General features: G+C 32.6%; 1 protein-coding gene across 8 annotated transcripts in view; it reads left to right on the forward strand.

Annotated features, from left to right (window-relative positions):
- Positions 1-20,653, forward strand: part of Mef2a (myocyte enhancer factor 2A) — a 154,167-nt gene that overhangs the window by 12,785 nt on the left and 120,729 nt on the right. Inside the window, exon 2 of one of the 8 annotated variants that reach the window (XM_047542248.1) lies at positions 10,882-10,967. The exons of the other annotated variants lie outside the window; for them this stretch is intronic. The gene's annotated coding sequence lies outside the window, so the exon portion shown is untranslated. The remainder of the gene's footprint in view (positions 1-10,881; positions 10,968-20,653) is intronic. 8 annotated transcript variants of the gene reach the window in all.

Below are 20,653 nucleotides of genomic sequence, written 5' to 3' on the forward strand. Positions count from 1 at the left end.
TGTTGCTTCTTGGGTCCTTTTGATATGCCTCCATCCTTTTGTAGACATTTTGTTATTTTCTGGTACTACAAGGAATTTCAGGCTTATTGTTTACCTGCTCAAACCCTGGAATCATTCTCTTTTCTAAGGGGCCCTGGCTTCTTTTTGTAGAGGATGGCATTTAGAAACCAATATCTGGATACTAAGAGGGTTCGTAGAATGGAGTCATTGTCCCCCCAGTCATTCATTACAGCAGTTAGAGCTAAGAAATGTATATGTGTGCTTACTGACCCACACATCTAAACTCAGTTCTGTAACATAGCGTATCTGTTACTGAAGATTGCTGTGCTGTACAGAATCCTGCAGCGAAAAACATATAGTTCATAGAATCAATGATGTTAGAGAAATAGCACTCAGAAACTTTGTCAGTGACACATTAAAAGAAAGGATAAGAACCTAATAAACCTCAATAAAAGAGTAGCATGGTTTTAGACATGTTAAATTAAGTAATACATAGGTACGAGGTAAATATGACACTCTACCATGAAAAAGATGTGAAGTTTTTTTGTGAGTGTCCCAAGTATTGTGCCTTGTGAGTTATTGTGAAATGGTGGAATGAGTTATCAGAAATCAGATGAAACATAACACCAGATGTGGATGGATGTGGCTCTTAACACACGTGTAGTGGAATGTGGTAGCTCATCAGAGTCAGTTCCCCTTGGATACTTTGCAATTTATCCTTCATTTTTATGATAATTTTGTATTCCCTCCTCCATTTCTTATCTGAACACAGCTTCTTTAATTTTTCTTTGTATTTTTTCCATTTCTGTTTTTAGCTTTCTGATTCAAGGTTGTATTTTTTTAATTAAATATTTTTAGTTGTAGATGCACACAGTACTTTATTTTTATGCGGTGCTGAGGATCAAACTAAGTGCCTCATGCAAGTGTTCTGCCACTCAGTCACACCCCTAGCCCCTCAAGGTTGGTTTGATATCCTCAAGTGCTTGTTTGCATATATTTAATTCTGTTTGGAGTATTGGCTTATAGTTTTCTCCTGCTTTGAGGTTTTTTTTTTTTTTTTTGTGTGTGTGTGTGTGTGTGTGTGTGTGTGTGTGTGTATGTGAATTCCCCACTTGATGTATGTCAAATTCTGTTTCCTGATTTTCTAGTTTTCACTTTTCTTTGGCTCTGGTTGATGTCTTGAGGGTATTTTTACAGTGTTGCTAGATTAACAGTTTCCTCTTCTACTTTTAGTATAGACAGTCCTCTTCCATGGTTTTTGTCTGTTCTAATGGTTGAGGATGGATTGTGAGAATTCCAATCTTATGATTCTCTCTTGTCTTGTATGACCTTAAATCTTCCCTTTTCTTTTTTCGTTTACCATTCAATTGCCAAAGGATATTTTTCTTTTCCTTTTAACCTTTGGTGTCATATTGTCACGAATTGTGTGTTTCAAAGAGTATCCCTTTATATGGTGCCTAGCATTTTAAATTATGCCTTGTCCTTTAAAAATCACCAGAATTTTGGAATTCTTTCCCTGTAGTCTTTGTTCTGGTCTGCCCATTTTTCCAGCATTTTCAGATTTAGGGTGACTCTAAGAATTTTTATGGTCTTTCAGAATGACTCTTAGACCCCTTTACTAGCCTCTTTGCCACAAAGCCTTATGATAGAGTGAGAGAGGGTGACAGTTTGAGAGAACACTTAAGTGCTGGGGTTAGGTTTTTCTGTTATTGCTCAGAGTGTTTTGCAGTACAGCATTCTTTGTCTTCAAGCAATGCTGAGAGTATGGTTTTGTGCATAATTTCCTTTTCCTTCCTCCCACTCCTCCAAGATTTAGGATTTTTTTTTTTTTTTTTTAGAGTGATTTAGATATGCTATTACTATTGCCCTCACTTTCTGAAATCTCTACTTTCTGGGGAAGGAGGGGTCAGGAAGAATCCATTGACTTAGAGTCTCAGGGCAGTAAAACTTTTAGTTAGATTTAGGCAATCAGCTTCCACTGATGAACTAGAGATTCTGAAAAGTATTTGGGACTTGGAGAAATAAGGTAATTAAATTTAAATGCTCTTCATTTTCATAGCATGCAAATGCTAGTTCTGGGTTATTGTTAGAGTCTTAATGCCTTTTTTCCTGAAAAGTGAGGTTATTAATTTAATAATTTGGGTCTGCTATATAAATTGGAAATGGGTGCTTTTATTAATGTGAAATTTTCTAAAGCGGTAACTTCTAAACTATGAATTGTTTTTTTGTTACCTTCTTTGGAAATCAAATTACATTATCACTTTCCATTCTTCTTTCTGCTCTTTTTTGGTTTTCTCAGTTTTATTTTATGATCTTGACAAGTGTCCATTTCTTTCAAGAAATGATAGGTGTGATGCTGTTTTTTAACTATATTCATTGTGTTTAATGTCTCTAAATCTGTTTATGGTAGCTAAAGTTAGTTTTGTCTTTTATGCTTTTTTTCCTGTTTTTTTTTTAACTTGAGGAATTATGCCTAGAAGTTCTTTATGCTTGGTGTTTAGAATCTAGTTACATAAAATATTCATTACCTTTGAACTTCTCTTTCCCTAGATTTAACAAGGTTTTCTTCACTGTTTCTATGTTGGAGTGGAAATTGACTTGTTTCATAAGTCATTATACATTTCTTTTTGAAAATATATCAACAAAAATTATAGGACATATTGACTTTAAATATCAATTCTTTTGTGATATAAATTAAAACCTTTTGCTTCTAATGGCATGCCTTTGGAATTATCCACATGGCTTTTAAATGGTGTTCAAATTCAGTCAGTTTCTATTTCCATTTGTCTGTCATTGGAGTCTTACTTATGGACTTTCATTTCTTTTGCATAGTTTATACAAGTCTTAAATAATGACAGACTTTTTAGACTTTCATTTTCTCATTTTAATAAACATGATGAATTGGGGAGTTCATGGAAGGAAGAGTTCAGAAGTGAATAGGGATGCTCCTTGGAAGAATTTCATATTTGAGCTCAGATGTCAGATATGGAAAAGATACTACACTAGAACAGTTTGAGAAAAATAGCCAAAATAGGAAAATCAAATGTGTGTATAGGCCATGGTTTGACTAGATTGGATGTTTTTTGGAAATAGAGATTGGTAAAGTGAGCAAGAGAGCTTGAGACCAGATTATAGGTTGTCTTGAATATTGAGCAGTTTGTACTTTGTTCTTCAGGTGAAGAAGAGCCATCGAAAGTTAAGCTGGAAGTGGCCAGCGCTGTCTTTAATATGTCCACATAAGATGATGATGATAATAGTAATAATAATAATAATAATGTATGTCCTTTTTTAAATTAACAGATCTTGGTTCCCTAAAGAATAGTGCCTAGGGCCACTTTTCACTAGCACGTGCTGTTTGTTCTTTAATTTGATTGTTTGAAGGGAATGGATGAGACTATATATGGATAAAGATATTAAGATTGCCCTTTTTTCATTCTTCCTATATCCCAGTTTCTTCTTGATCTCCTTTCACAGACCAGACCAAACACTATTGTCGAAGGTTTTTCTATTTTAAAATCCTATAGTATTTTGTTTTCTGTCTTACTGTATTCATCATGTTTGACCTTTAACTAAAGCAATAGATGTATATTACATACTGCACTTACAAAGTATCTTATTTCTTGGATTTTTTTTTCATGTAGTAAATTTATAGTAATTGAATCAAATTGCTAATTTATAAATGACCCTGAATTTTGCATTTTGTAAAGTTGTTACTGATCTAGGATTTGGACTCAGCTAAGATTGTGAAATGATGACTTTTTATGTCATCTCTGTTGCTCTACTGATATAGATCAGTAGTTTTCAAACACTTTTTTTCCCTAATGTGAGATTCTCTAAGGTGAAATGTTAATGATACACAAGATATATTCCAGTGAACTTTTATAGTAGGGAAGTAAAGCAGTAGAGTAATTTATAGTTACCACAACTGTGCTGGGACATGTTGTAGATGTAACAGGTAGTAAATAATGTATTATTCTGTGGACAAGTACCTATAAATCTCAGTTCTCTTCCACTGAAGAAAGCATATCAAAATGTAAGCAAAGGGGATCCTATGAAGATAATCTTCACAGCCACATCAGCGTGTATAGCAACTCAATTCACAATAACTAAGCCATGGAGCCAAGTGCCCTTCCAACAGGGGAATGGATAAAGAAATATACACAATGGAGTATTACTTAGCCATTAAGAAGAATGACTTTATGATATTTGCAAGTAAATGGATGGGCTGAAGACTATCATGCTCATTGAAATAAGCCAGTTTCTAAAGGCCAAAGGTTGCATGTTTTCGCTGATATGTGGAAGCTAATCTACAATAAGGGGTGAGAGGGGAAGAATAAATATTCAGTAGATTAGACAAAGGGAAATGAAGGGTAGGTAGGGGGAATAGGAATAGGAAAGACAGTGGAATGAATCTGAAATAATTTTTCTGTGTACAGATATGAATTTACCAGTGAATTCCACCATCATGTACACCAACAAGAATAGGGTTCTCATTAGAATAAGATATAGTCCATGCTTGTATAATTATATCAAAATGGATTCTACTGTCATGTGTAACTAAAAAGAACCAATAAAATTAAAAAAAGATAATCTGAAGTCACTTTCTTTTAAGATTCAAATCTGTAACTTTAGAGCTACCTGATTTCTTGAGAACTCCCAAGTTGTTATGAGGTACATCTTTCAGATAGCTTTAAGAACTTTCACAATTGTTATTTTCCACTAGTTAGGTGTTTTGTTGTTTGTTTGTTTTCAGTAGGTAATAGGTAGTTTAGATTTTACTCCTGGTCTGAGATTTCTTCCAGTTGTAAACTTTAGGAAGTTGGTGAATGTTATGAATAGGTAGCCAGACTTTTTCTAGATTCTGGCTAAAAGCCACATTAACATGGAAGTAAGTCTGACAGACTTTGACAGTTTACCATATGATTTAACTTAAGTGATGGGTATTTAGCCCTTGTGTTAAGTCCACAGTGTTACATTTTAAGGTGTACTGATTTTTAAACTGTGTGTTTGGAGTGGGGGTGGAGGGAGTTTGAAACAGTAAATGTCATAGAGTCCTCTAATGTTAGCCCAGAAGATTGTACCTGCAAGGTTGCTTTGAGGGACAGAGCAAATGGAATTTTAGTGCTACATATCTTCCACTTAAAGGATTATAGCATCATCAACATGCAATAAATTTGTGAAAACTTTCAGTATGGTTGCTGATTATAGATTTGGGGTAGGGGTGATAAATTATTTGGGAGAATAAAATAAGTATTAGTAATTTGCCTAAAGTGCCTAGTTAACCTGTGGCATAACACCAGACACAAGTATCACTAGAGGGAGGGTGTTAGGTGCCATAGGAAGGGTTATAATAGAAAATAAAATCCGAATACTTTTGGAAGTTTTAATTTAGATAGAAGCTAGAAATGAACACATCTACAAAAACTTGTGTACCAGTTTTTTATAGTAGGCAAAAAGTGGAAATAATCCAGATGTCCATCAGTTGCTGAAGGAATAAATAAAATGTGTTATTCTCATACAATGGAATATAATGTGACAATGCAAGGAAGTACAGTATGGATACATTTGCAACATGGATGAATCTTGAAAAGCTGATGTTGAGTGAAAGAAGCCAGACACAAAAGACCACTATTGTATAATTCCACTTATATGAAATGCTGGGAATAGACAAATTTATACAGAAGGAAAGTGCCCCACTGCATGGGGCTGGGGAGTGAGGACCAATAGGGTAGAGGTAGGATATGAAGAGTGACTGCTAATGAGTACTTGAGTTTCTTTTTAGGAGTGATGGAAATGTGCTGGAATTAGATGATGAGGATGGTTGCATAGTTTGAGAATATGCAAAAATCACATTTAAGTATATACTTTGGGTGAATTGTGTGGCATATGAATTATATCTTTTACTTTGGTGGGAGCTCTTGGATAGTTTGGGTAGTGTAGATGGAAGTGGAAGGGCATGGGGGAAAATGGGCATTTCTTGGCTTTAGTATATTATCCTATTATGACATAAATGCTATTCTACTGTCTACTAGCTAAGAATATAATAGGTTTTGTTTTAGTGGGGATTTTATAAGGACCCATCTTTTATCTGATCTGCCACCAGACATTATTCTAGTTGGTTGAATTAACCTTGCTGTTCTCTTAACCTTTGTATTTTTTGTTTTAAATTAAAATGTTTTCCTGTTCCCAAGGTTATGCACAATTTTGTTTTGTCCATCTGTCCATCCCGTATCCTGCTCTGCTTTTTGCTCACACCTATTGAAGTTTGTATTGTCTGCCTTTTTTACTTCCTACATTGGAACATTTCCTAATTTGTGTCCAATCACTTGTTTCTTAAATGCTTGCTTCTGTGAAATTTTGCTGACTTAGAGACACTGCTTTTTATGAATTAGTTTATATTTATATCTTTATAAATATCCTTTTAAGATATTAAAAGGATATCTTTTTGGTGTTATATTTTTTATTTCTACTATCAGATATTTAATAATTCTAAATATATTCTAAAACTTGTAATTTGGCTTTTGTTTGTTATATTTGTCTTTCTGATATTGTAAACAAAATGATGACTTTTTATAGGAATACAGTTAAGAAATTGACTTCCAGTGGCATTCTACATCTGTTTATTTGTCCCATTTTCTGTTTACTTATGGGAGCGCCTATACTTCCATAAGTAAGTAGAATGATAACTATGATTAAAAAAACAGTCGCAATGATTAGCAGACACTTAAAGAGTTTTTACCATATGCCAGTCACTATACTAAACACATTACATCCTTATTTAATCCTCACAACTAAACTAATGTGTTATAGAAACTATTACTCTACTACTTTATAGATGAGAAAACAGACTCAAAAGGTAGTGCTGGTTGTTCTTGGTCTTTGTGAGATCAGAAAAACCCTTTAATTAGACACAGTTTTTCAGCAAAATGTTACCACAATTTATTGATGTTTATGTCCATAAGTAATTTACTGTTGACTTGTGTTCCATATGTGTTTATTTTGTGTTTTCTCTGTTCACTTTCTTTCATGGATATTTTGATTATGTTAGTTTGAAGCTGTTATGAATAAAATTCTATGAACATTTGAGTACAAACCTTTGTGTGGACATATATTCTCATTTTTCTTGGATAAATACCAAATAGTAATATTTCTGGGCCAAATGGTATGTGTGTTTTACTTTGAAACAAACAGTATAATTGTTTTCCAAAGTAGTTGTATGATTTTACTGTCCCACCAGCAATGAATGAGAGTTTTGGTTTCTCCATAACTTTGCCAACACTTTGTATTGTCAGCTTTTTCAGTTTAACCATTTTACTGGGCATATAGTTGCATCTTATTGTAGTTTGAATTTGCAGTTCTTTGATGAGTAATGATATTAAACATTTTTCATTTAATTATTTGTACACATGTTGTATACTTTTAATCTTACTTGATAATCTCTGCCTTCTAATTGAGATGTTTAGACCATGTATATTTATAGTAATTATTGATACAGGTGAATTTAAGTACTACCACTATTGTTTTCTGTAGGTTCTACCTATTTTGTGTTTCCTTTTCTTGTTTTTTTATCTTAAAATTTTTGCATTCCACTTTGTTTTTCTTTATGGTTTGTCTTTTTAGTGGTTGCTACAGCCTTTTATAGCATACATCTTGAATTTGTCACGTTTTACACCCCCCACAACTGTCTCCTATCAGTAACATCTTACAGTGACTGGTACATTGGTAACAATTGATTAATATTGTTACTAACTTCTACTTTAGGGCTCAATCTGTATTATACAGTTCTGCTATTTTTTTTTTTCTTTTCTTCCTGAGGAACTTCCATCCATGTTTCCTGTATAGTACAGGCCTGCTGGTGATAGTTTTGTCTCTGCTTTTATCTGTCTGAAATATTCTTATTTCCCCTTCATCTGTAAAGGATATATTTGCTTTTTATAGATTTTAGCTGACAGGTTTTTTTCTTTCTAGCACTTTACCAATGTTACTCCTTTGTTTAAACTTGTTGGCATTACTTTTGACAAGAAGTCTGTGATGATTCTTAACTGTGTTCTAGGTATAATGTATTCTCCCACCACCTGTTAACTGCTTTAAAAATTTTCTCCATACTGATTTCATCAGTTTATTATGTGCCTTGATGTAGTTTCTTTGTGCTCAACCGTTTTTATGTTTTTTGAGTTTCTTGAATATGTGAGTTCAGTTTTCCTCAGATTCAGAAATTCTTTTTTTTTGGGGGGGGGTGGTACAGGGGATCAAACTCAGGGGCACACTACCACTGAGCCACGTCCCAGCCCTATTTTGTTTTTTATTTAGAGACCGGGTCTCACTGAGTTGCTTATTAGCACCTCACTTTTGCTGAGACTGGCTTTGAACTCATGATCCTCCTGCCTTAGCTTCCCGAGGTGCTGGGATTATAGGCATGTGCCTCCATGCCTGGAGGGTCATTATTTCTTCAGATATTATTTTTTGTCTCTCCTTCCTTTTGGGACTACAGTTACACCTTTTTTTTTTTTTTTTTTTTTAATCTGCTCTTGGTAATTTTCAGTTTTTTGCTTTTTCTTCTTCTCTCTCTTTGCTTTCTATTTTAAAATCTTCAATTAGTGATCTTTTTTCCCCCTGTATTGTTTAATACGTTGTTAAATCCATCTAGTTTATTTTAAAATTTGAGATGCTGCCTTTTTCATCTTTAGAAAATTCATTTCACCCTTTTCAAAATCATGTCCATCTTTTTATTCCTGTTTGTTTTTAAATTCTTTAATATACTTGTGATATTTTCAGGTTTCTGTCTTTAAAGACATCAGTTCTCTTCTTTCTGAATTTCTTGTCAGATATTTATCTAGGTCTGAGTTACACATTTCTTCATTATGCTCAGTAAGTTTTGATTAACTTCTAGACATTCACCACATATTGATTTTGTCTTAAGAGATTTTAATTTTGTTTTCACAGACTGTTGAATTTCAAATGTTGAACCATTTGAGACTTGTTTTCAAATGTTGTTCTGTCAGGTCTAGTGTAGCATTTACCATAGGACTAGTAAGTCATCCTACTAAGGAGTGATTTTGCTTCACTTTGCATTCAGTTTCAGTGAGAACTTTCTCCCTACTGGTCAGAACTTCACATCCCCCGTTCTTAATGTGATCTTTGAGAGTATTTGAGCCTGCTGCTCTTTGGTCAGTGTTCTTTGCTTAGTCTTGTAGAGTTTCATTTATTGATGCATAGCTTCACATCCAATGAAAAACTGTAAAGCTGTGTTGTTAGGTATGGTAGCCATTAGGTACATATGACTTAAGTGCTTGAATTACAATAACTCTGGATTTAAATGTTATTTAAGTATAAAGTACAATTTCAGTTTCAGGGACTTAGTATAGGAAAAAGATTTAAAGTATCTCAGTTTTTTTAAACATCAGTTATATCTGAAATGATGTTATTATTAGTATGTTATATTAAAGTTAATTTCACCTGCTGTGTTTTACTTTTAAAATGTGGTTCCTAGAACATTTCAGATTACATTTTAGGCTTACTTTATTTAGTTTTTGGGCAGTTTTACTCCTTTGCAGATTTCAGGAGCACTTTATATCTCCTGAGCTCTAGCTTCTTTGTTATTCTGCCCTACATGTTCCCATTATGTCAGCATCCCCAAATTTTGATCTCTGTCTCTTCTACGCCAGGAACCCTCCATATTCTCCCTGGCTTCTGTTCCCTGTACTGCCATCCTGATTGAGTATCCAAGCATTTGTAGGGGATGCTTTTTATCCCCTCGGGTATTACAGTACTGAGCTGGTTGTGTTCATTGTTTAAAATTATAATTTTATATGTGACTCAGTTTTCTAGTTGAGTTCAGTGAGAGAATATGTCTGGTACCAGTTAGTACATCATGACTGATAAAGTTTTTTTAAGACAGGAGTTAGTTGGATACCCATATGAACTGATCCTCATTTGAATAAAAAAATACTATTGCTGTTAAGCATTTTTTGATTACAAATAAAATTCATTATTGAGCAAATATATTTTTTGAAATATTGTGTATGAATTATTCATGTATTTTACCAGTTTTTTTTATTAATTTGGGTTGAATTTTGGATTGTTTTAATTTGAATTGACTTTTCTACATGTTTTCATCCAGAAACTGGTTTTCTTTGGCATTGCTTTATTTTTAGACAGTGATAATCCGATGAGATTTTGCTAATTACCCACTGTGAGATAGTTTCAAGAGTTTATAGTACCATAGGCTGATGTGGTAATTTTACTTCATTCTTATTAATATGAACAATTGGAAGCTAACTTGTACAACAGTATAAAACATCGAACTATTTTTGCAGTGATAATGCATTCAGAGGTCTCATTTCTTTCAGAGTATCTTCCACTTAAACACATTTTAAGTGACTTTTTGTTTGAGATAGAAAAAAAAAAAAGCCCACCAAATTTTGTTTTTCTTGCTCTTATATACACTTCAACACTCACCATACAGTACTTCCGTCTCTGGTCACCAAAATGTATGTGAAAATTTATTTCCCCCAACACCATGCAAATCTCTAGTGGTAGGCTGTACAACACAGTACAGGTAATATGACATAGAGGATAGGAGTATGGGAACTAAGGAACTAATTTTTGAATATTGCAATACAAATAATATTACTGAACATTTGAGTATTATTTCCCTAAAAATGGATTAGTGACATTAGAAGCAGTCAGTTGACTGACATTTTATTATATTAGCCAAATAATACAAATGACTTTTACCAATTTAACTTTTATCATTCAGCACATATTTGTGGAACTATCTGCCAGGAGTGTTGTTGAGTGCTAGAATTCTGTAATAATAAAGCATTTATTTAATTCTTTTTTAGAGTCAAGAGTAAAACTCCATCTCTCTGTTTTTTTAAGGAATTGCATTTTATAAAAAAGGAACAAAGAAGAATTTTCTGCTAGGATCATATCTAAGAGGACCTTTTGCTGATACTTCATTTCTAGTAAGACAGTTTACCTTTTTCTGTGTTATGAAATAAACACAATGGTTGCTTTTTTAAAAAAAAAATCAGCCTGTTTTAATGGTGAGGTTGAGTGGAGGTCATTTTAGAGGTTATTTTGGGGATTAATATAGATCACTTAAGGAAATTTGTAAAGTCCAGTGGAAATGTATAATATCTTTGCATAGTGACAGTTTCTCTTATGCCTTGTCTGACACAGCTAATCCCAAACTTTTAAAAATATTTTACACTTCCATATTCTATATTAATCTTTATTTGAAAAAACAGTAAGAAAATCTAAAGTAGGTCATCCATATTTACTATGACAATAAATAGAAGGAAGGGAGTATTAGAGAATGAGTTCCATAGTCTAAGTAAAGATTATCAAGTAAAAGACGAAGTGGACAACACAACCTTATCTCAGAAGAGTTGGGAGGAAAGGTTAAAGTTGAAAGCACGTTTTAGGGACTCTTTTGAAAATGTGGACATTTTACATAATTTTGAATTTGTTACCTTAAATCATGACCCATATTTACAAAGCTCTGGAGTAGATTATTTTGGTTAAAAAAGACTATGTTGACCTAGGTTAATGTTCACAATATTTCCATAAGATGGGTTGTTCTCCAGAGTTTTCTGAATGAAATCTCATCTGAATTTGGCCTTTTATTTAAAGTGGAAAAGAAATGAATTATATTACTACTAGATTATTTTAAAATAGGTAATTTCGAAACTTATTAGGGGGATATTCTTCAACGTGTTAAGATACATTAGCATTAACATTCTACAATATTAGGTTTCATTGATAGAACCTAATGATTATGTCAGTAAAAAACTTGGGACAGGTATCATCAGACTTTTTCACTTCAAGATGCTTTCGCTATTTAATGGCCTTGTGTTTTTTCTCAAATAGTTAAATGGTAGAAAGAAACAATAAAATGAGTTATTTAAAATATCATAATCTGATAATATAATCAGTTTCATATGCCTGTATTTTTTTTTTTTTTTTTATAACTTGACTAATGAACAGCCCATTTAAGTTATCCTTTAAATTTAGGAAACTAGGAAAAAAACATTTTTTTTTCCAATTGTAGCAAAGTATTTTTCAATCTAAAACTTGTACAAGTGAGATGGGAATAATGAAGCTTAATTCTCATTTTGAAATATAAATCTTAGTCTTCTGTAAATTTTTTATTTTTTAAAAGATTTTTCTCATCATCATTTATATTTCTCATGTGTTTTGTTCATTAACTCCTTAAAATAGTGATTTTAATTAAAGAACCGTAGGAATTTAGTCAGTCTTATGCCCATAGCTTGAAACTCTACCTTCTCTGAATCCCAGTGATGGCTGTGGCCATAACCTCAGCATTTATATTTTGAGTCACATTTAGATTTTAGGGATTCTCTGTCACTTCCTTTACTAAGCTCTCAGGACATAGACAGTGTCTTATTCTTCATACTTGAATTAATAAGTACTTGCTTAGGAGCTGCTCTAGTATTTCTTGGATGGAAAATGCTCATTACTTTGAAAGAAATTCATATGTTAACTAGAGAGCTGCAGATTAGGGAAGTTCCCTATAATTCTTTACTAATTCGGAGTAGAAAATTGGAGGTTTGTCACAGGGATTGGACAACATTTTTCTTAGTTTTCTTTCCCTCTGTTGTATCTATTATATTTAGATCTATTGGACTATTTCTTTGGACTGTGTTTAAGTTTATAATGCATTTTTAGTTACTTTTTGAATATAGTGTAAGGTAAAGGTTGATTTTTTTTTTTTTTTTTTTTTTTTGAATATGGGTATCAGATGGTTCCAGCACCTTTCTTTAAAGGACTGTACTTTCCTGTTTCCTTTGCCACCTTTTTGAAAATCAATTGGCCATTATATGTGGATCTATTTCTGGACTCTGTTCTTCTGGTAGAATGTAAGAATGTTTCCTTATGATAACCCAACTCTTTCTTGCTTACCGTAGTTTTGTAGTAAATCTTGTTTATTTATTGGTTTTATAGTAAATCTTAAAATTAGGTGATGTAAATAATCCAGCTTTATTCTTCATTTTCAAAGTTGTTTTGTCTGTGATCCTTTACAGTTTTCTTTTATGTAATTTTAGAATTAATTAGCTCGTCAATTTCTATAAAATTGTTCTTCTATAAAGTTCTATAATAGAATTTTGATTGTGAATGCTTTTATACCCTATGGATCAATGTTGTTGAATTGACTTCTTAAGGATATTGAATCTTCCAGTGCAGGAACTTGTTATTTCTTTCATTTGAATCTCCTTTACTTTTTCTTATTAGTATTCTCTGGTTTACAGTGTTAAAGGTCTTAATACCTGTTTCTTTAAATTCATCTCTTGTTTTATATTTTGTTATTATAAATGGTAATTTAAAAATATTAGTTTCTGATCATTTTTTGCTAGTATACAGAAAGATAATTGATTCTTGTTTAGATCTTTGTAATTTGTGATCCTGCTAAATCATTATTAATGCTAGTGGTCTTTTTGTAGATTTCTTCATATATTCTGTGGAGATGATCTCTGCTATGAATAAAGACTATTTCACTTCCTCCTTTTTAATTTATATGTCTTTTGTTTCTTTTGCTTCCTTTATTACGCTGGCTAGTATTCTTGGTGCAGTGTTGAATAGAAGTGGTAAGAGGGCATGTCCTTTCCTTAATCCTGGTTGTATGTGGAAAACTTTATTTTTCTAAAAATTAGTTCTTGCTGAGGTCTTTTTCCTTTTTTGTGAACAGGCATTGGATTTTTGTAAAATATATTTTTTTCTGCATCTATTGAGATGGTCATGTGTTTTATTTATCTGTCTGTTAATGTGGTCCATTACATTGATTGATTGATTTTGGAATGTTGAGCCAACTAATCATTTCTGAGAGAATTACCAATTGTGATGAATTCCCTTGCTAAAATTTGGTTGACTTTTTTTATTTGTGTTTATCAAAGAAATTGACATTAATTTACAGTTTTGTGATGGTTGTGTATAGTTTTTATATTGACATTGTTGATCTTAAGTGATTTGGAAGGACTTTTTTTTTTTTTTTTTTCAGAAATATTCTCAATGGAACTCTGTTTAAGTATTTGGTAGAATTCACCACTGGAGACTTCTGGTCCTGGAGTTTATTTGTTGGGAAGTTTTAAACTATGAGTTCATTTTCCTTAATTGATAGAGACCATTCAGATATATATTATTTTTTCTTGAATAAGCTTTTGTTGTTTGTCTTTTGAGGAATTCGTCCATTTTATGTCAGTTGTTTAATTTATTGGCACAGAGTTGTATATTATAATCCCTGGTCTTTTAATGTTGAAAAGATCTGTGCTTATAACCCCTTTTTCTTTCCTGACATTTAGGAACAAATAAATGCTTTTTCTAAAGGAGGACTTAGTTTTGAATCTTCCTCTCTCTGTATCCTATTTGTTATATGTTCATTTACATGGAGTTAAAAAGAGTTTTAAAATTTTCATTGTGAATTTTTTATTTGTTCTATTTAATTTCCAAATATTTGATTTATTTTCTAGATGTATTTATTTTACAAGTTTCTAATTTAATTCTGTTGTGGCTCAGTAACATACTTTGTATGATATAAATTCTTGTCAACTTGTAATTTATTAGATAGCATAGAACATGGTTTGTTTTAGAGAATGTTTTATGTGCCCTTAAGAATGTATTGAGTGGTGATTTCTAAAAATTTAATTAAGTCAAATTGATAGTATTCTTTTAAAACTTCTACATGTCTTCTGATTTTCTGGTTGTTTCCAGTAATTGCTGAGAAGTGTTGAAATTTTTAACATTAATTAAAGATAAGTCTGTTTCTCTGGTTCATGTATTTTGAAGCTCCATTATTAGGTGCTTGCATATTTAGTGCTTTTATGTTTTGATGAATTGGGTCCTCTATCATGAAATGTCTTTATCTCTAGTATGTTGAGAAATAGTTTCTGAAATAATTTACATAGTTTCTGACAGAAAATCTGCTGATAATTTTTGTTACATAAATGTAAGTTTTCTGTTTTCTCTGGTTGCTCTTAATACTTTTTATATTATTGAGTTTTAGCCATTTGATTTGACATAATGCTGCTTAGATTATTTTTTTGTTTCCATTTTTTAAATTAAATTTGGAAATGTGTTGGCCACTGTTTCTTAAATATTCCACTTACCCTTTGTGTTTGTTTTATTTTCCCTATAATTCCAGATGTTAATACATTTCTTATTGTACATACTGATACTCCATCTTCTCTGCCTCTTCTTTTTTTGTATGCTTTATTTAGATTATTAATAATACTGCCATGACTCCAAGATCGCTGGTGTTTTCTTCTGCAATATATGATCTGTTTAAATCCCATCTGTGGTGTTTTTAAAAAAATTATTACTGAAAATCATTTTTCATCTTTGTAGGTTTTATTTCTTCCATTTCTCTGATGTTCTTTTTTTCTTTTACCTTCTCAATCTTACTAAATTTCTTCATAATTTAAAAAAATTTTTTAGATTTTTTAAAATTTTTTGTGGTGTTAGGGATTGAACCCAGGGCCTTGTGCTTGCAAGGCAAGCACTCTACCAACTGAGCTATCTCCCTAGCCCTAAAATATAGTTTTAGTTGTAGGTAGACACAATACCTTTATTTTTATGTGGTGCTGAGGATCAGACACAGGGCCTCATGAGTGCTAGGCATGCACTGTACCACTGAGCCACACATAATTTTTGTTTTAATGGCCTCATTAACTCCACTAAATTTTTGTTATTTCTGCGTCTTATATTGATTGACTTGTTATTGTGGGTCACATTATTGTGGGTCACATTTTCTTGCTTCTTTTCATTTCCTGTATTTTTTATTTGGATGCTGGACATTGTGGTTTGACATTGTGAAGGATTTGTGTGTGTATGGGGGTGGTGTGTTGAACTTTTGTTTTTGTACAAATATATTATGTGGTATCAGCTGACTCATTTTGAGGTATTTTTTTTAAAGTAATGATTAATTCCACAAAATGATGCCACAAGGATGAACAAAAGGAAAAATGCTTGGAAAAGGGTCCATGTGGACAGTAACACTTGTTATGACAAAAATTGTGCTTTAGGGTATTGGGGAAAGAATTATTCAATAAATGAAACCGGTGATTATCTTTTAATTATCTATTATGATTATCTATTATGGAAATACATGATTTGTGTTCTATACCATATGCAAAAATCAATGAAAGACTGATTTGTACATTTCAACATGAAAGGCAAAACTATAGAATTGTTACAAGTAGTATATGAGAACATGTTCATGATCTTTGCACAAAAATTGTTTTTACATTTTTTTTATTTGTTCCTTTTAGTTATTATACATGCCAGTGGGTTCAATTTTGACCTATTTATACAAATATGTAGTATATCTTATTCTAATTAGGATCCCAGTCTTGTGGATGTACACAATGTGGAGGGTGTTCATATTATGTATGTAGGAAAGTTATGTCAGATCCATTCCACTCTCTTATTCCTGTCTCCCTTCATTCCCCTTTGTCTAATCTACTGAACATCTGCTCTCCCTTCCATCCCCGTTGTGTGTTAGCATTCCCATATCAGAACATTCAGCCTTTTGTTCTTTGGCATTGGCTTATTTCATTTAGTGTAATATTCTCCAACTCCATCCATTTACTGGCAAATGCCATAATTTCATTTTTCTTTATGGCTGAGTAATATTCCATAGTGTATCTATGCCGTATATACCACATTTTCTTTTTTCTTTTTTGGGGAGGGTACCTGGGATTGAATTCAGGGGCACTCAGCCCCTGAGCCACATCCCACCCTATTTTGTATGTTATTTAGAGACAGAATCTCACTGAGTTGCTTAACACCTTGCCATTGCTGAGGCTAGCTTCGAACTTGAGATCCTCCCGTCTCAGCCTCGGAGCTGATGGGATTACTGGCATGCACCACCATGTCGGACTACATACCACGTTTTCTTTATTAATTCATCTGTTGAAGGGCACCTAGGTTGGTTCCATAGTTTATAGCACTGTGAGTTGAGCTTCTGTAAACATTGATGTGGCTGCATTACTGTAGTATGCTGATTTTAAGTCCTTGGGGTATAAACCGAGGAGTGGGATGATAACTGGGTCAAATGGTGGGTCCAAGTTTTCTGAGGAATCTCCATAGAGCTTTTCATTATGGTTGCACCAATTTGCAGTCCCACCAGCAATGTATGAATGTAACCTTTCCCCCATACCATTGCCAACATATATTGTTACTTGTATCCTTGATTGTTGCCATTCTGACTGGAATGGGATGAAATCTCAGTGTAGTTTAATTTGCATTTATCTAATTGCTAGAGATGTTTCTGAGCATTTTTTCATATTGGCTGACTGTATTTCTTATTTTGAGAAGTGTTTGTGAAGTTTCTGTGCCCATTTATTGGTTGGGTTATTTTTATTTATTTATTTATTTTTTTGGTGTTAATCTTTCTGAGTTCTTTGTATATTCTGGGAATTAATACCTTATCTGAGGTGTGGGTGGCAAAGATTTTCTCCCATTCTCTAGGCTCTCTCTCCATGCTCTTGTCTCCTTAAGCATGATATCTTAAGAAATCAAATTATTAATATCAAATACCATAAATTTCTTGCAAAGTCATTATTAAGAATAAGGCAAACCAGAGTAAAGATATTTTCAGTTCATTTAATGGACAAGAAGAATGTATCAAAAGACTCAGGACTTCTAAAAATCTAACAAAAACAAATAATCCAGTAGAAGAGTGAGAGACATGAAAAAAGGTGCTTCATAAAAGAAATCTGAATATTTAAGAGACATGAAAAAAGATGCTTTACTAGTAATCTGAGAAATAAAACTACAGAGAGGCTCCATCAGAAGCCCAGAAGTGGCTAAAATTTAGATGTAATTGGAAGTACAAGTTTCGGAAAGGACATTAAGTTATGGGAACTTGGTAAACACTGTTGGAATGTGTATTATTTTAGCCACTTTAGGTAATAATTTGACATTTACATACCTTCTGACCAGTAATTTCTTTCCGTGGGTGTACATATATTAAGAGATGTGTTAATATTGGTAACAGCACTGTTTTTCTAATAGCATCAAACTCAGTACAGTGTTCATCAGAAGTTGATTGCATAAATAAAATTGTAATATATTCATTTATTAGAATATATTATAGCCACAAAATGGACAAGCTATAACTACATACACAACAGATGAATGCCACAAATGCGTTTCTTAAAGGGTTCAATCCCCAGCACCACAAATAACCAAAACAAAACAAAACAAAAAAACCAAACCCCTGCAAAAAAAAAGAAAAAACAGAAATGCAAGAATTTATGTGTGATTCCACTGATGTAAAGTAAAAATAAAACACAAAAATGTGATAGGCAAAATAAGCTGTAATGTTTACGGATCTGTGCTTTTGTCAAGAAACAAAACACCAAAATGCCAGAGTTACTACTATAATCATCAGGAAAATAGTCATCTCTTGAATGAGGTAGAGGAGGGCTTAATTATTGTGAATAGTACTGGGTGACTCAGGAGCGCTGATCTGAATTGTAGAAAACAGAGTTTGTAATACATCCTTGAACTGTGCACTTTTGCGTTTTGTATCTGTCTTTGTTATAATTCGTGATGAAGAAAATGAAAATGCATCACACTCTTAAATCTGTTTATAGTCATTATATGTTAAGTACTAAATAACCCATTCCAAATTCCATTGCATATCCACCTACATTACTATGCTTCTTTCCATATTTATTTAGATGCCTTTTGATTCCGAGTATAATGGTATACAATATCATGTTTATCTGAACAAATACAGATAAGGTTACACCTAGAGCAACACTTATGTACAGATTTGATTCAAATGATATGAACAAGTTAAAAAGTTCTAATATATTTAACATTTGAGTCACACTGTAGAGAAGTATTTTTAGTAATGATTTGTCTTTATGTAAAATTTATTCGTTTGTAAAATATTTTTTCCAGTAATTATTATGATATCATGAAAAGTATTTGGGATAAGCATACATATGTACATTTTACAAGTAAGGAAATAATTTTAATTTTCTAAGCAGATTGTTGATGGTAGAAGACTTCATTTCCACCTCTTGCCTGAGTGTACTTTATTTCTTTTGTGTGTCTTATGCAAAGGCAGGACCTTGTTCTTTATGTAGGTATAATTAATCTGGAAATGAAAGGCCATGTGTGGATGGGCTTTAGTCTTATCAGTGGCAGTTTACAAAGTTTCCTTTCTAATGACTTTAATAATATTATGTCTCTCTCTAAGGAGCTCAAGGTTCCTGGTGGTTATATTCTCAATTCTTATAATTTCCGGTAGGAATTTGAGCTATATTCTTGCTCTACTTTGTAGAAATGAAATGAGGGCGTAAAAAAAGTGAGTCACTGAAAATCACATGACAGTTCATTGGTTTATCTAGAAATATAAATTTTATAGATAAGTTATTATAATAAAAATTTGGGAACTGGTGATGTGACTTGGTGGTAGAGTCCTTGACTGACTTTTGTGAGACCCTGGGTTTGATCCTCAGCAGTAGATAAAACATTTTTTTTTGAAGTGATATCTTTTTAGTTAGTAGTGTGGTTGGCTTACCATGACTAATAATAATAATTCACATAGTTTTAAAATAATTTTATGTCTCAGATTAAGGAAACAATTGAAAAAAATCTTTGAGCCCAGTGTGGTGGCACATGCCTGTAATCTCAATTACTCCAGCAACTGAGGCAGGAGGATTGCAAATTTGAGGTCAACCTGGGCAACTTAGTGAAACCTTGTTTAAAAATTAAAAATAAAAAGGACTGGTGATTTGGCTCAGTGGAAAAGCACCTGGGTTCAATTCCTAGTACTTTGAACTCCCTTGAAAGGGAGTGATTATTAACATTATAAGAAGTTACTTTCAACTTCCATCAAATACACTTTAATTTCTCTAATGAATTTAAGATGTTTTCTGGCCAATACTTTTGATTAGCACATAATTTTTCAAACTGTATCTGTTATCTATTGTGTAAAACATGGTGTGTATTTCTTTAATGGTAGAATCTAATAATAATAGGCTCTTAACATTTTACCCTTATACCTTTCTAATCAGGATTCAACTTCACATATCTCTAGCCTAAAAACACAATTTTTATGCTAACAAAAATATGTAACCTGTTATTAATCAAATAAATCCAAACTTAAATAGAAAGATACTATATTTCAAACTACTTTTTAGATTTTTAGATGATTTTGCCCCTTCCTCCCAACCTGTTTTTGTTTTGGCATATTGACTGTTTTACCTAAAATGTAATATGTACATTATAAGAAGCAACATTTTTGTGTTTTGATTTCAGGCAAAGGTACTGATAGTCAGAATTTCAGTTGTCCTAACTTTTCTAACATGTAGCTAATTTGGGATTGTCACAGCTAGGTCATAGCTGGTTAGAAGAAGACTTTTTCACTGATTTAGGTGAATGCTGACCTCTGGTAGGGTTTAGGACTTAGATGGTAAGAGGACAAGTTGGATTTCAGTCCCCACTTGCTCCTTCTTGGCCCCATTTCTATGTACAAGGTACCTCCACTGTTGTTTTTTGGGTTTTTTTTGTTTTTGTTTTTGTTTTGTGTGTGTTTTTGTTGTTTGTTTTGTTTTGGTATGAGGAGGGGCTTGAAACCAGGGACACTTACCTACAGAGGTACATCCTCTGTCCTTTT

This window comes from Sciurus carolinensis, chromosome 2 (assembly GCF_902686445.1).
Source record: "Sciurus carolinensis chromosome 2, mSciCar1.2, whole genome shotgun sequence".
NCBI classification, from domain to species: domain Eukaryota; kingdom Metazoa; phylum Chordata; class Mammalia; order Rodentia; family Sciuridae; genus Sciurus; species Sciurus carolinensis.